The sequence below is a fragment of the Bidens hawaiensis genome, unplaced genomic scaffold (assembly GCF_021521415.1).
Source record: "Bidens hawaiensis isolate Kalapana, Puna unplaced genomic scaffold, B.hawaiensis_p1.1 tig00003288_1, whole genome shotgun sequence".
NCBI classification, from domain to species: domain Eukaryota; kingdom Viridiplantae; phylum Streptophyta; class Magnoliopsida; order Asterales; family Asteraceae; genus Bidens; species Bidens hawaiensis.
The window spans coordinates 2,325,624-2,341,663 of record NW_027491180.1 but is presented as its reverse complement, the minus strand read 5'-3'; the positions used below and the strand labels follow the sequence as shown (position 1 = coordinate 2,341,663).

The following is a 16,040-nucleotide window of genomic DNA, read 5'->3' as shown; positions in this document are numbered from 1 at the left end:
ATTTTTCTAAATATAAAGTTTTATAAAATTTTGAATATACCATAGAGAGGCACTTATTTTTATTTACGCACCGACATAAATTTTATTCAAAATCGAGTTGGGTCAAGTTTTTATTGAGCGTTTCGATATAAATTTGACTTAACTCGGTTTTGAGTAAAATTTATATTGGCTAGTAGATAAAATTATGCTCGTCACAATGATATATTTAAAAAAAATTAAAATCTTATATTTCAAAAGTTATAAAAGAAAAACTAAATATAAAAAAATTAATTATAATAATTAAATATTAAAAAAAAAGAATAATTAAATTTGATTCAAAAGTTGCCGTTCTAGACGGATTTCATTCAAAAGTTATCGTTGAAGACGAATTTAAAATAAATGGATGGGTTTGTATGGCTTAAACAAAAACTCGTTCAAAATTTGTCTCCGCCGACGAATTTAGAAGAGACTTTATAACTATTTTTTTGTTTCTCTCCCCTAAATTGAACCATTTTAAGATCATCCGTAGTCCACCAAAAAAACTCGGTGTTTTAGGGTATAACGCTGGGGTACCCCCCCCCCCCCACGCGTTTTGTGATTTTTTTAAGCGTTTCATACATAACGCTTGAATATGGCACAAAAATAAAAAAAATTGACCGTTGGAAGCTTGTTACCATTGGGATTATTAAAACTTTTTAACTACAATCTACACTATAAAAGCCAACCTAAACCTCATTTTTTTAACACTATTCTTCCACTTCTCTACCAAATATAACACAATTATTTCTACTACATTACTACCAAAATGTTTCCGAATAATAACCAAAATGTTCTCGGTTTTGGTCAATTTTCCCGTCAAGGCAACGCAAGCAACCAAAATCCACAACTGAACCCATCTACCGCCCCGATGCCAACCGTCCCCATCCCTCAACCCCCGTATCCGTTCGACGCGCAAATGGCCGCGTACATTGCATATCTAGGAAACCCTATACCAAATAAGGTGCCCGATTTCCAAAACCCAACCACAAACATTTTTTCCGGTTCGGGTTCCCAACCTGACGACGAGTTCGTGCCGGAGACACAACCCGTCCCGGATACCGTCGGCGGTTCGAGCCAACGCGGACGTCCGAGAAAACACGCAAAGAAGCCCGCCGGCGAACCTCGGGCTAAAAAGACGGTGTTACCGTATAGTATCGACGAGTGCGTACTATGTGCTCGTGCTTGGTGCGCGGTATCGAAAGATGCCAAGTGCGTTAGGTTTTTAAAAAATATATATATATTTTTTAAATTTCTTAGAACAAACATTGAACTTGTAATGTTTTTATTTTTTTTAGCGAACTATCAAAAAACGGGGGTATTTTGGCACAAAATTAAAGAGTTGTTCCACGCACTTGGCGGGGACTCGCGTCGAGAAAAAGATACCTTACTGTCGAAATGGGGTGACATAAACACAAATGCATGGGTTTCCATACGGTTTTCTCTCTGATGAATCGAACGAGGAGTAGCGGTGTCTCGGACGCGGAAGTCATGGAAAACGCGTTGACAGAGTATCAACATAAGGTCTTGGGGGCCTTCAATTACTTTGGCATTTGGAAAGATTACTTGAGGTTTCACCCAAAATGGGGCCAGGTTTTGGATGCCAACGCCGAAGGTGGTCCGCGTAAGAAAAGTCTAAAACATCGTCTTCGGTTGATCCAGACACGCCCCGTTCCGACGCTCGAAACTTCAACCTAAGCGATAATGAAGCCGCAAATCCTTATGCGGATATTACCGAGATGCCTCGGCCGGGGGTAGAAGAAGCAAGGGCAAGGGAATGGGAAATGGGTCACTTCGTCCTCGGCAACGGGTTCGAATGCCGAAATGGAAAGTCAATTCGAAGAAATGAATACTCGACTCAAAGATTTACATGAACTTGGAACCTAACGACTTAAAGTAAATTTGGACGCCGTCGAAGTACTTAAAGGAATGAAATGGACAAAGACATCGAGATTATATCAAGAGAGCTAACCGAAGACGACCCGAGAGTCCAATCTCGAAAAGCAGCTCGGCAAGCGAAAATTTTTGAAAAATACAACATATAGCGTTATTAGTATTATTTATGTATTTTTTTAATTTAATGTATTTTTTTATTTTAATTTAGTTTTTATTTGTGAGTTTAATGTATTTTTTTAATTTTAATGTTGTTTTTAAATTTTATGTTTAATTATTTAAATAAATTATTATTTAAAAAAACAAATAAAATTAAAAGTGACTGGCGCCACGTGACGCATAATACCTGGGGATGGGGCATTATAACTACACCATGTTTTTGTATAAAGCCATAACTCTAACTGGCGTCACGTGACGCATAATTCCTTGATCACGGGCTTTATGACTACTCATGGTCTAAGAATTTTATTATGTAGACCCGAGTCGATACTTTTTTGTTTTCTTTTAATATAATGGTGGACCACCCATAAGGCTTTTTTTTTTTACCGCCAACTTGATATATAAATGGCGAATGAGTTTGTTTAATCTAAAAACGTCATTGCATATGAAGTTATTGTCAACACATGCGAGTAGGTAAGTGTAAGACGGGTCTATATATTATAAATCAAGCACCACATATATTATTGATCACACTCACGCTAAGATGTCACTCATATCCGGAGTGGCTTTGGTTCTTCATACCTTCTTCAGCTGGCTTTTTATGCTGAGGTTTGGGTGGGGGCTCTGGGGTGGGGCCATCGTGCTTAACTTTTCATGGTGGTTCATGGTGGTGGCTCAGATGCTCTATATTGTCAGTGGGACTTGTGGTCTGGTTTTAGTTGGGCTGCTTTTAGTAATCTATGGGGTTTTGTTAAACTCTCGTTTGCATCGGCAATCATGCTTTGGTACGTCAAACTAATTACTCCACCGAACATCTGATTATTAATATTTATATTTATTTAATGGCTAGACTTCCATTCTAGTTTTTTAATTACTCCATTATTTTACTTTCACTTAGCTAATGAATTTATTCATAGTAATTGTTGCAGTTTGGAAACATGGTATTTTATGGCCTTGATACTCTTTGCCGGATATTTAAAGAATGCTGAAATTGCAGTGGATGCACTCTCCATATGGTTAGTATTATTGTTATTTTTATATACTTAAATGAGTATTCAAATAATAATCAGGAGGCTTATTACTAAACTTTTAAAAAATTGACATACATATATATAAACTGCTTTATTTTATAAACAACCATCCGGGGCAAACTAGCCAAACATGTCTCAAACAACACACCACAAAAATGTAAAATTAAAAAACTTCTACAATGAAAATGCCAACAGTGGCACAAATTAGTGCCCAGCATTATGCTTCAACCAGAACAAAAAGTTCTCCTTTGTCAAGCTCTCGATGACTCCTTTTCTACCTTCGAATATAATAGATTGTAAGACCATGAATAATAAAATATGATAAATAGTAAAAACATGGTTTTAAATGGGTCCTACTAAGAACACGTCCTATATAGGGCTATACGAGATCCTATACGAGCGGGGTAATAGGGGTGTTTAATGTCCCTAAAAAAAACCTTTCAAATACTTGTTTTTAGAAAGTTGACTAAAGGAGTCGAGTGGAGTTAATGAGTTACGTCAAAAGATATTTACATGTTACCCGGAAAGAGAATTTTAATGCCTTGACCCTGTCTAATTATATATAACTTCGCAAAAGTTTAAATAAAGATTCAATCATCAAATTATATAATTGACTTTCAAACTTTTCAAAATAATAATAATTTTTACCTTTTAACAAATAAACATGGGTTCATGAACATGAAAAATTAATTTTAATAGTTAACTATTATTTTATTTATATTAAAATGTTTTAACTTTACAGAAATTATTACCATAAAGTATCTTTGGAGGCTGGTAGAGTGGTAGGGATCAGGAATCCAAATCATTCTTTTTTTTTAATGTGTCGGGGACTGGAATAAGTAAAGCCACTTTTATAGGGTGGTGCACGCTTGTTTTTTTCAATAGTGACAAGGAAAAAAGTTAATAGTGTCTTGTTCAACATTTTCAACTTTTTTTTTACGGCAAAAGGCAAATTTATTAAAAAAGAGCTAGCAAGAAACTAAAACCCCAAGAAACAGGAACAAGAGAAGGAAACCAACATAAAAAGGACCAAAACCAACTTTTCAAAAAATTTAAGGCCAGGTCGTTTTTTTTTTCTTAGGCCAAGTACTACGCAGATTCAGGAAAAAAAAAGTTATCATTAGATCATTAGAGCATTCTCAGCAGCTTCTTTAAAAGTTTTGTGAGATAAATCTCTACAAAAATTTTAGAAAATGGTAAGTGATTGTGAGTAGAGGAGAGAGAAAATTTAAGAAGATTGGTAAAGTTTGAGTAAATTTGGATTAACACTGTTCATCCTCTATTTATTTTTTAATATATTTGAAAGTGGTTGTGAGTGAAGGAAGGATAAAAGATAATGATAAAGATGTAAAAAAATATTATTTAATTATAGGGGTGTTCACGGTTCGGTTTCAAACCATGAAACCGCCCAAACCGGTCATTGGTTTGGTTTCACGGTCGGTTTTTTTCTTTAACTTCCGGTCGGTCGGTTTCAAGAATTCCAAACCGTAGCTAAAGGTTTGGTTTACGTTTTATACCGAAAACCGTTCGTATAACACCGGACCGGACCGTAAGATTTTACACTATATATTTTAGTCTTTTATATATATTTTATGTGTTGGAATTACGTATGCCCGAGACACATACTTATACTAATGTGGCTAACTGTGTTTGATCCAAGTCGGGTCATACCCAATAACAAGCTAGACAACACCAAATGTATTCCTTTAGTGATTTGATCATTTAAAAGAATACCGAACACTACGTGTTTAGGAAATTGGTTTTCTAAACAAACACACTTGAGGATTTAAATAAATTATCTGGATAATTTATTTATATAAATTAATTATTTAATTGGTTAAATAATTATGTAAATGCATGTACATTTTATAAAATTAAGTTTTATAAAATGAATGGAGATGTTTAAATGGTTAAAACAAAAACACAAAAAAAAAAAAAAAAAAAAGAGGGGGAGCCGTCCACCCCATGTGGGTGGAGACTCCAAGGTTTTGTCTTCTAGTGTTGACCTCCTTTATACTTCTCCATTCACAACACATGCAATAAGTTTCTTGTCTCATTTTGAATTTCAAGTGTTGTAACAAAATAACTCTCTCTCTTTCTCTCCAAAAAACCCACGGCTCCCTTGGGCAACAAGAGGGAGTTTTTGTGAGCTAGTTCAAGTGTTCTAAATCCTAGCAACTAGTTGGTGTTGTTGATCAAAGCTTGGGGTATCAAAAGCTTGAGGGTTTCTCCTTTGCAACCTAGCCATTCAAAGTCATCATCTTCTTCATCCATCTACATCTTCTTATAAGGTATAAGAAGGTACCATTTACATTTTGTAAGCATATTGTTCTTGTAATATTGATCCTTGGCTTTGGGTTTTAGTTTTAACATAAAGGTATGTTTATAACTAGATTTAAAATCTAAGCTTCCGTTGCGTTTTCTAGTTAAATATGGTTAACTTGAACTTTGATAATCTTGTATAAAACCCAACAATGGCATCAAGAGCCGGTTACAAGGACTTATGCTTCTTACATGTTCATAGATTTCGGGTTTTTCATGGGTGAAAAAGGGGTCCGAAATTTGGGTGGATTTTACCCCTCATGGATTTGTAAGATCTTGACATGCATGAAAGATCTTAGGAAACCATTAATAACATTTGGATGTTGAAAATAAAAAAATAATAATAATAATTTGGGCCGTAGCCTCTTGGGGGGGGGGGGCCGATTTTATTTGGTGATTTTGGGCATTGGTTGCTTAGGTTGCATGCTTAGAACATTTGGTATGTTTGGATGTGTCATAACCGAAACCTAGACCTTGGATGTGTTGATTGTTGTTTGTGTATGTTGATTATGTTTATTATTCAATATGGTTGTAATAATTCATAATCTTAGGCTTGTGTAATTTATTTATTCATAAGTTGGTTTGTAATAAATAGATTAGTTGCATTTTCTTTTTTTTAGAAAAATATGTATTAGGATACATTTTGTAAAAATTGAAGATGCAAGAATTGGTGGATTTGGGCCTTGGACCGAAATTTTGGGCTTGTTGGGCCTCACCGGCCCATCATGGGATTCAAGCCCATTAGGCCCATAAATTTCACTCTTGGGCCCAAGAAGACTTTTGGAAGTTTGGAGCCCATTAACAAGCCCAACAAGAACACAACAACTTGGAAAGGATACTTGAAGCATTTGGATGCAAGGTCAAGTGGGAGTCAACATTCCATCCTTGTGTCATGTTTTGTCCCTTAGGTGTGACTTATGACCTATACTTGTTTCGGCTAACAAGTATGGTCAAACTTAGCGGTTCTCGGTTATGACTATATTTTGCATGTGTTTGCTTGGTTGTTTGTTTTACTTATTGTAATGTGTGGTTGATAGATATTAGGATATCCAAACCGTCACATAGGAACGACAACAAGCATAAAACGGGTTCTAATATATATTTGGTAATATCGCGTCAATTAGTTTAATTAAATGGGTTTATTAAAACTAAGCGATTACTCACATATAATAAAATTGGTTTTATTATAACTTGAACCTTGAAAATTGGTTTTCAAAATCGCCATATTACTAAATGCATGTTAGGATATGGCATAATGTTTTTCAAACTAGAATATTGGAAAACTTAAAATCCCTTTTTCATAATTACCAAGGAAACAAGTCTTACACCATCCTTTTGTATGACACTTAACGTATTAGGGAACTTTAAATGGGATAAAGGTCACCTAACCATTTTGAGCAAACTAGTATACTTAGGGTAATATTAACATATTTGTGGGATAAAGGTCACCTAACCACTTGTATGTTAATCTTACATGTTTATACAAGTAGGACGACTTGAATTGAAAACCATGTGATAAAGGTCACCTAAGCATGGGTCCAATGGTGTTGATGGGATAAACATGCCAACACGAAATAAGGATTTCGAATGGTCCCATACCTCTAGAAGTTGCAAAGGGTTGCAATTGTCAAGATTGACTACCTTGTTAAATCAAATAACGGGATAAAGGTCACCTAACCGAAATTTGATTTATCGTTGGATTCTAGAATTTAATTATTATTTTAAAATTTGGAATAAAAGGGTATTAATAATTAAATTGTTTATAATACTAAAATAAAACTTTGTTAAATTTTGTAGATGGCCGCTAACAATGCAAACACCTCTACCCATAACACCCGTAACCTATCCTTAAGAACCATCCTTGAAAAAGATCGTCTAAACCATAATAACTTTATGGATTGGTATCGCAACTTAAGAATAGTTCTCAAACAAGAAGAGATATCATATGTCTTAGACGATCCCATTCCCGATGAGCCTAACGTGGAAGATGAGGAGGCGTATAACGATTGGGTCAAGTACACCAAAGATTCGGTGCAAGCCTCTTGCCTCATGTTAGGGACTATGATTCCCGAAATCCAAAAGGATTTCGAGCATCATGGGGCATACGACATGATAACTCAATTGAAGGAAATGTTCCTTCAACAAGCTAGAGCGGAACGTTTCGAAACGGTTCGAGCGTTTCATGCATGTCGTATGGAGGAAACCCAAAGCGTCTCATCTTATGTCCTAAAGATGAAAAGCTACATTGAAAAGCTTCGTAGGTTGAATTGTCCCGTCTCAAATGAGTTGGCTACGGATTTGATCCTCAACTCTTTGACCAAAAGGTTTGAAACCTTTGTCATGAACTATAACATGAACGGGTGGGACAAAAGCATTGGTGAGCTTCACGCAATGCTAAGAACGGCCGAAGCGGGAATGGGTAAAAGGGTTTTACCCGTTCTAACAATCAATGAAGGGAAAAGGGGACATAACTCCAACCCCAAAGCAAGTGTTGCTAAGGGCAAGGGCCACGTCCAAGGAAAGGGAAAGAGGAAAGCCATCACGCCCACCAAACCGAAGGAAAAGAAGCAAAAGGTTGCGGCGCAAGATCCATGCTTTGAGTGTGGAGAGATAGGTCATTGGAAAAGGAATTGTCCGACCTATCTCAATGCGTTAAAAGATAAGAGGGATGCGGGGCATACCTCAGGTATTATCTTTACTATACATATTGAACTAAATGTTATTTCTTCAAATACATGGGTACTTGATACCGGATGTGGAACTCACATTTGCAATTTGTTGCAGGGGTTCAAAAGAAGTAAACAACTCAACAAAGGGGACATTAGTCTCTTTATGGGCAATGGAGCAAGAGTTGAAGTCCAAGCCCAAGGAGACTACTTGTTAAAGCTTCCAAGTGGTTTGGAAGTAATTTTGAAGAATGTTTTGTATGCTCCTAAGTTAAGGAGAAACATTATTTCCGTGTCTCTTTTAAAACAATGTGGCTTTGATCTTAAATTTATAAATTGTGATATTCATGTTTTGATGAATGGCATGTTTTATTTTAAAGCTATACCCATGAATGGTATATATGAAATAGATCAAAGTGGTATGTCACATAGTAGTTCAATGTACAATGTCAACACCAAGAAACTCAAGAAGGACTTGGGTGATTCCTATCTTTGGCATTGTCGCCTTGGACATATAAGCAAGAATCGCATGCAAACTCTTCGCAAGAGTGGTATTCTAGAAACAAATGAGTATGATTCATTTGATATATGTGAATCTTGTTTACAAGGCAAAATGACAAAGCAACCCTTTAATAAAACTTTTGAAAGGTCAAAAGAATTATTGGGTATCATACATTCGGATGTATGTGGTCCTTTTAGACCAATGACTAGGAATGGTGAAAGATACTTCATTACCTTTATTGACGATTATAGTCGATATGGTTATGTGTACTTAATGAAACACAAAGATGAAGCTTTTGAAATGTTCAAAGACTTCAAAACTGAAGTAGAAAGACAACTCAAGACCACAATCAAAGTACTTCGTAGTGATAGAGGAGGTGAATACCTAAGTGGTGTTTTTCAAGATCATCTTAAGAGTTGTGGAATTATTTCACAACTTACTCCACCTGGAACACCACAACATAATGGTGTGTCTGAAAGGAGAAATCGTACCCTATTAGATATGGTTCGATCGATGATGGCTAGAAGCACTTTACCTCTATCATTTTGGGGCTATGCTTTACTTTCCGCTGTTCGCATATTGAATATGGCTCCAACCAAGAAAGTGGAGAAGACACCTTTTGAAGTATGGCATGGAAAGGCTCCATCGCTATCATTCTTAAGAGTTTGGGGTTGTGAAGCTTATGTAAAGCAATACACCCCAAACAAATTAGAAGTCCGATCCACTAAGTGTATCTTTATAGGTTATCCTAAAGATGATTTAGGATATTACTTTTACGATCCTAGTGAGCAAAATGTTATTATTGCTCGAAAGGGTAAGTTCTTGGAAACTAAGTTCCTTGAGGAAGGAACTAATAGTAGAACAGTGAAATTTGATGAGGATCAAGAATCACAAGATGATACACAATTGGTTGATACTAGCACTCAACAAGAGGTTGTTGAAAGTGATCAAGTGGTTGATCAAAACACACAAAACGTTCGCAGATCTGGTAGAGTTAGCAATCCACCTGAAAGATATGGATTTTTTGTAGAAGGTTGCTACGTGGTAGATTCGGATGAACCAACCACATACCGTGATGCAATGTCCAAGAATGATTGTGACAAATGGCTTGAAGCCATGAACGTTGAGATGCAATCCATGTATGACAACCAAGTTTGGGAATTGGTTGAACCACCACTCAACTCCAAAGCTGTTGGAAGTAAGTGGGTTTTCAAAAGGAAAACTGATATGCATGGAAACTTGGATACTTATAAAGCAAGACTTGTAGCTAAAGGTTTCACTCAAACTCAAGGGGTTGATTATGATGAAACTTTTTCGCCTGTGGCAATGCTAAAGTCTATTAGGATATTATTTGCCATAGCTGCACATTATGATTATGAAATTTGGCAAATGGATGTCAAGACCGCTTTCCTAAATGGATATCTTGAGGAAGATGTCTATATGGTTCAGCCTGAAGGTTTTGTCGATCCAAAACATCCTAATAAAGTATGCAAGTTAAAGAAATCAATCTATGGATTGAAACAAGCATCTAGAACTTGGAATCATCGTTTTGATGAAGAAATCAAAAGTTTTGGATTCATCAAGAACGCTGATGAGGCTTGTGTGTATAAGAAAGCTAGTGGGAGTATAATTACCTTCTTAGTATTGTATGTCGATGACATTCTACTATTTGGAAATGACATTCCAACCATGGAAAGCGTTAAGGCTTGGCTTGGAAGTAGATTTTCCATCAAGGATCTTGGTGAAGCTGCCTATATTTTGGGAATAAAGATCTATAGGGATAGGTCAAGGCGCTTGATAGGTTTGAACCAAAGTACATACATTGATAAGATCTTGAAAAGGTTCAAGATGGAAAACTCCAAGAAAGGTTTTGTACCTATTCAAAGAGGGACCATATTGAGTTCAGCTCAGTGTCCAAACTCAAAGGGTGAGCAAGAGATGATGAAACAAATCCCATATGCTTCAGCTATAGGATCCATCATGTATGCGATGATATGTACTAGACCGGATGTGTCATGCGCTTTGAGCATGACAAGCAGATATCAACAGAATCCAGGAAACAGTCATTGGATGGCTGTTAAGAGCATATTGAAATACCTTAGGAGAACTAAGGATATGTTTCTGATATATGGATCTGGTGAGGAGGAACTCGCTATAAAAGGTTACACGGATGCGAGCTTCCAAACTGATCGAGATGATTCTCGATCACAATCTGGGTATGTGTTCACTCTTAATGGAGGAGCTGTCTCTTGGAAGAGCTCAAAACAGGAAGTGGTAGCATTGTCCACTACAGAATCAGAATACATCGCCGCTTCATTAGCAGCTCAGGAAGCTGCATGGTTGAAGAAATTCATTACTGATCTAGGGGTGGTCTCTTCCATTCAAGACCCCCTAGAAATCTTTTGTGACAACGAGGGTGCGATTGCACAAATCAAGGAACCTCGTTCACACCAAAAGACAAGGCACATAGAGCGGAGATTCAACTACATAAGGGATGAAGTTGAAAAGGGAAAGATATGTATTCGCAAAGTTGGAACTGATCAAAATCTTGCGGATCCATTCACGAAGCTCCTAGAAAGACCGAAACATGAGCGTCATGCGAGTGGCTTAGGACTTCGATATTCTAGTAATTGGATTTGATCTATTTTGTATTTACGTTTAAAAGACTTTTGTAATTTAACTTTTATATGATTATGGAATCTTGAGTTAAATTCTAATTTTGCATGTTTAATCCATGAATAAGTTATCTTATTCTAAAAGTCCGTAGTCGATCACATTTGTGGGAACAAATATGAAGCAAGACTATTATGAACTAGGATTGGTGGATATTCATAAGGAATGAATATGGAGCATAGGTTTGCTGCCAAGGTTCATAGATATTTGTGGGATACAAATATTGGACTGACCCGCTCTCAATATTACTACATGGAGTCGATTGACTTGATCATTAGTAATTTTGAGTAAAGGAGAATTTCATATTATCCTTAGACCTGAGATGTATACTGGGTCTTGATTTTCACCAAGTATTACACTTTGACTCTCCCCTTCGCTATTCGTAAAAGATGGTACATAAGGATGAGCTCGGGTGGAGTATAAAGTGATAGTGAGAGGCGTATACAGTCAAGAAGGAATTTGTTCCTCTTATGTGTTGAGAGTTTAGATGTCTAAGGCCTGATAAAGTTGAATTGTAAAGAGAATGATCGCCTATGTCTCTTAGATCCAACATGACATCTAGTAACAAAGGGATATAATGATAGATTCACCTAAATCATATCAAGTAAGGAACTTGAAGGGATGATGTTATTGAATGGCACTTCGTCAAACACATTAGGGGTGGTGAACTGTTGTTAGGCGGTATTCACCACTTGCATTAATTTTCTATGTATCTCGTGCAAGTGGGAGATTGTTGGAATTACGTATGCCCGAGACACATACTTATACTAATGTGGCTAACTGTGTTTGATCCAAGTCGGGTCATACCCAATAACAAGCTAGACAACACCAAATGTATTCCTTTAGTGATTTGATCATTTAAAAGAATACCGAACACTACGTGTTTAGGAAATTGGTTTTCTAAACAAACACACTTGAGGATTTAAATAAATTATCTGGATAATTTATTTATATAAATTAATTATTTAATTGGTTAAATAATTATGTAAATGCATGTACATTTTATAAAATTAAGTTTTATAAAATGAATGGAGATGTTTAAATGGTTAAAACAAAAACACAAAAAAAAAAAAAAAAAAAAGAGGGGGAGCCGTCCACCCCATGTGGGTGGAGACTCCAAGGTTTTGTCTTCTAGTGTTGACCTCCTTTATACTTCTCCATTCACAACACATGCAATAAGTTTCTTGTCTCATTTTGAATTTCAAGTGTTGTAACAAAATAACTCTCTCTCTTTCTCTCCAAAAAACCCACGGCTCCCTTGGGCAACAAGAGGGAGTTTTTGTGAGCTAGTTCAAGTGTTCTAAATCCTAGCAACTAGTTGGTGTTGTTGATCAAAGCTTGGGGTATCAAAAGCTTGAGGGTTTCTCCTTTGCAACCTAGCCATTCAAAGTCATCATCTTCTTCATCCATCTACATCTTCTTATAAGGTATAAGAAGGTACCATTTACATTTTGTAAGCATATTGTTCTTGTAATATTGATCCTTGGCTTTGGGTTTTAGTTTTAACATAAAGGTATGTTTATAACTAGATTTAAAATCTAAGCTTCCGTTGCGTTTTCTAGTTAAATATGGTTAACTTGAACTTTGATAATCTTGTATAAAACCCAACATTATGAACATTATTTTAATATATTTGTTGAAGTTTTTAATAGAAATTTTTATGGGCTTCCAATATTATCTAATCTCATGACCAATGAACTTTTTTAATCAATTAACTACTTCAAGGTTCATATAGAATTTTGTTAATACCGTGCTGCATATACTTTCAGTATTTCAAAGTAATTAAACATCCAAACATCAATAACATTATTGCTTATTAATTTCAAAACTCCATCTAACATATTAACATATGCATACACATTTATATACCTTTCGGTTCTATAAATTAAGTTCATTTTGAATAAGCTCTTAATCTTCTATTTTCTATAGGCTTGGCAAGCTCAAGCCGTGAAACAAAACCGGAACCAAATCGTCAGTAACGGTTCGGTTTGGTTGGATTTTAATTTTTAACGGTTCGGTTTTAGTTTTCGATAATAAAAACCGTTACTAACGGTTTGGCTCATGGTGTGACCAAAAAACCGTCAAAACACCCATATTTAATTGTATATAAGAGAGAAAATGTAGTGTTTTTTAGTGTAATTATAGAGATAGCAATAGAGAAGCTGTTGTGAGTGTTCTTATATTTCAGAAAATATATATAAATGAGTAGAGTTTGATAGTTCATAAATAATTTGTGTACCGCTCGACATGTATAATTAATCCTTTCGTTTAGCATTAACATCTTTAACTATTATCTAAATAAGCGTTAACATCATAACTATTATCTAAATAAACATGTGTCAAAGTGTTTCCAATTATATTCAAAACTTATATTTTCATATTAAGTGTGTTTTAATATAACAAAGAACTATATTATCTAAGTAAGCATTATTAATTTCAATAGACAAACGTCAAAGTGTTCTCAGTTATATTCAAAACTTATATTTTAATATTAAGTGTGTTTAATATAACTAAAGGAGCCGTGTGTACTTTCGTCGGTGGAGATATCAAACTCAGCACGATTGAAACGCTCACTTTCCCATAGTCGCACCCCTTCTCTTCTCATTTAAGCTTTGTGAGAGGTGAATGCAAACAATTTATTTTTGAACGACCCACCTATCCTTCAAATAGGCTATTGGCGAAGTTCATCATGGCGGGATTCGCTTGTCCCCGTACCGGGAAACCCTCACTTAGGGCCGACGCCCAACGAACACTCGTCCGAAGGTAAGACAATGCAGTGAGATAAAACACTTTCAGTACAATGATCGAACTAGTGATCACCGCCTACTCACATAGTCTCCCATCATAAACAAATTCATATAAACAATTATACACGATATAATGTTGCATTTCACGTTAATCTAAGTGGAACTTAAAGAAAAAAACAACTTCGTTTATTTTTATTTGTTTGTTATTTTCACATTTATGTATATATAGCTCTTCTAGTATTAATCATTTCAATCTTATTTAATACTCGGTTTGGTGACTGATTGATTCATTAAAGTGCCTAGGGCAGAATTGTGGGTCAACATATCTTTAAACGGTGACATGAGGACAAAAACGATTAAATGCAACCTAAGTTTTTGTCCTTTTGAGTTTTAAGGCTAAGATATTATTCAAGAAAATATATAAAAAAAATTTTATAGCTTGTAATATAACAATTAACTAATTTTGATGAAATTTTGCAGCACAAACATTGTTGGGTGGGCAGTTATGATAGCAATTGGATTCAATGCAGCTATTAGGTAAGTTTTACAATTATTTTTCTTTTATCAAAACCAAATGATAATGTAAATATAATTCTGGGATGTAGTATAAGGGTGTCAAATGAACTAGGAGCCGCACATCCACGAACCGCAAAGTTCTCGGTGGTGGTGGTCGTTATCTTCTCAATTATCGTCGGAATATTATTATAGCCATCCTCCTTGTCATCTTCCGACATCAATATCCTGCCTTATTTGCTAACAGTTTGGAAGTTCAACAAGCTGTTTATGCTCTTACTCCATTGCTAGCGCTATGCCTCATCATTAACAATATTCAACCCGCACTTTCTGGTATGTATTTAATTCTTGGCTTGCATGAGTTGCATCGTCATTGATGTTAACATGTTATGTTTGCTCTAACGGACAGTCTGTTAAATTCAGGTATGTGATGCGTAATATACATATAATACATAATATCTAACATTAAACACCATTGAATTTAACAGACATTTTTAGTTTTCGTTAGAGCACGAAAAGTGTAACAACATATTAACATAAAGGATGATTTTTGCAAATTTTATAGTTTCAAAATGATTCGTGCAACTTGAAACATTGTAACCTCTAGTTTATTATAACTATTTTGTTGTTGCATTTAACCGGCTTATTAATTTATATGTTCATATGGACAATGTAGGTGTGGCAATTGGGGCGGGATGGCAAGCTGTCATTGCGTATATTAATATCGCATGCTACTACATATTTGGAGTTCCTTTGGGACTCACTCTTGGATTTGTACTCAGTTGGGGAGTAAAGGTCTGAACTTAATACTCATCCATGTTGTACATCACGCATTACTGACAGTAACATGTATATCTAATTATCATAGAAATTTGTTGTAGGGCATTTGGGTAGGCATGCTAACTGGCACAGTGGTACGAACCTTTATCTTGATTTGGATTTGCGTTAGAACAAACTGGGAGAAAGAGGTACTCCTAACAGATTTGGTTAATACTTCTTTTCCATATGATTCGTTTTACCTAAAGTTTAATAATGGGGTTATTATGGATATAATTGCAGGCATCCATGGCTGAAGAGAGAATTAAGAAATGGTCGGGTCAAAAGGGGACAAACAAGGATGTTTTAGGGAGCTAATGAGGTGCACGAATGAGGAGGAGCGAGTGGAATTGAGGGACAACTACAAAACGGCCAAGATAGAGGCGAAGAAGGCAGTGGCGGAAGCAAAGAAGGCGGCCTTTAAACGGATGTATGAAAGTCTAGAAACAAAAGAGGGGGAACATGCTATGTTTAAGATTGCCAAAGCCAGGGAGTGTAGAAGGCAAGATCTAGGACCGGTGAAGTTCATAAAGGATACAGATGGGCATGTACTGGTCAAGGAGCAGGACATCAAGCTAATATGGCAAACCTACTTCCACAATCTTTTTAACAATGGGAGAGCTTACCAAGAAGAACATGACAACACAAACTTTCAACGACAACAATCGAATAACTGCTACTGCCGACGGATCACACGAGAAGA

At 35.8% G+C, this 16,040-nt stretch overlaps 1 pseudogene across 1 annotated transcript; it reads left to right on the top strand.

Moving 5' to 3' along the window:
• The first annotated feature begins 2,611 nt into the window (after nt 1-2,611).
• Nucleotides 2,612-15,655, top strand: LOC143623083 (protein DETOXIFICATION 31-like; annotated as a pseudogene). The gene is made up of 7 exons (XR_013151830.1): nt 2,612-2,852; nt 2,997-3,083; nt 14,489-14,545; nt 14,614-14,854; nt 15,198-15,316; nt 15,403-15,489; nt 15,581-15,655. The product of XR_013151830.1 is annotated as a protein DETOXIFICATION 31-like (transcript).
• The last annotated feature ends 385 nt before the right edge of the window (nt 15,656-16,040 follow it).